Below are 1512 nucleotides of genomic sequence, written 5' to 3'. Positions count from 1 at the left end.
TATATATATATATATATATATATATATGTGTGTGTGTGTGTATGTTTGTGTGTCTGTTTGTCCCACCAGCACCGCTTGACAACCGATGCTGGTGTGTTTGGGTCCCCGTAACTTAGCGGTTCGACAAAAAGAACCGATAGAAAAAGTACTAGGTTTACAAAGAATAAGCTCTGGGGTCGATTTGCTCGACTATAAAGGCGGTGCTCCAGCATGACCGCAGTCAAATGACTGAAATAAGTAAAAGAGAGAGAGTAAATCTTTACATATACATACATGCATACAAAAATACCGTGTTGAAATTCCAATGAAGAAGCCTTGGATCTCGATTAGAAATCCCCTCTTTCTCTATTGGCAAGAAATCTTGTAATAAAACCGAATAATGGCATCCATCCATCCATCCATCCTTCTTTCTTTCTTTCTTTCTTTCTTTCACTTTGATACTCAGAGCAATGGGCAGAAATCATTTCGCGTCTGTGCGGCTCGGACCGGCTACGCGATACTCTGCTTTCATTAGACAGATTCCCCCGGTCCGTACCAGTTCCGAGTCGACCGGGCATAAATCTATTGCTGACGAACTTTCGGATGAAACAGATCTCACTCTTGTCAATATATTTATTTAACAATATCTAAACCTATCCTTTATCCATTACTTGTTTCAGTCATTGGACAGCGGCCATGCTGGGGCACGGCCTTGAGGACTTTAGCCGAACAAATGGACTCTACAGCCTATGTTTTATAGCGATGAGGATGAGCCATGTTTCATGCGATCCGCTTCTCGAACAAGATTGCACATGACCACAAAATATTGCTCTTCCTGCTAGAAATATGAAGTACGCATTAGATAATGTGAACCTAGAGATGTTATATCTGAAAAACACAACATGGGATGGTCACGGCTGGAATGCCTGTGATCAGTAGTTTGTTTGATCAAGGGTAATTTGGGGCTAAAACAACAACGACGAAGAAACAAATGTTAAAACAATGATGATGAAGAGGAGGTGGAGGAGGAAGGGGAGCAGAAGGAGGGGTGGTGGAGGAAGAGGTGGAGAAGGAGGAGGATGGTGGTTATGACGACGACAGTGTTGACAATGTTGACGACGACGATGAGGATAATGTTTGTTATAATTGTAAATTTTCAAGTCTGATGTTCCCTTGCCTAAATAAATCAACAATATTAAAATATGATGAAGAGAGAGAGAGAGAGAGAGAGAGCGCGAAAACAATAACACCAGAATTGATTTGGAAATAATTCGGAAATCGTTTATTGACAAAAAAATAAAGTTGATTGAATCGACTTCAGAATATTCTTGGTTATTTTTACTAAACTCATCGAAGTTAATAAAAAATCGAAGTCTTCTATTGTCATCATGGCAACCGACGAGGAGATATTGCCATGGCAAATTATAAAAGCGGTTATGAGAAGACTGGCGTGAAAAACAACAATACATAAAGAAATGATATGAAACGTCCTTTTAGAGGAACAGCCGCTTGGAGGATGATCAGGGAACCCTA

The sequence above is a fragment of the Octopus bimaculoides genome, chromosome 2 (genome assembly GCF_001194135.2).
Source record: "Octopus bimaculoides isolate UCB-OBI-ISO-001 chromosome 2, ASM119413v2, whole genome shotgun sequence".
NCBI lineage: Eukaryota > Metazoa > Mollusca > Cephalopoda > Octopoda > Octopodidae > Octopus > Octopus bimaculoides.
This window is presented reverse-complemented; position numbering follows the sequence as displayed.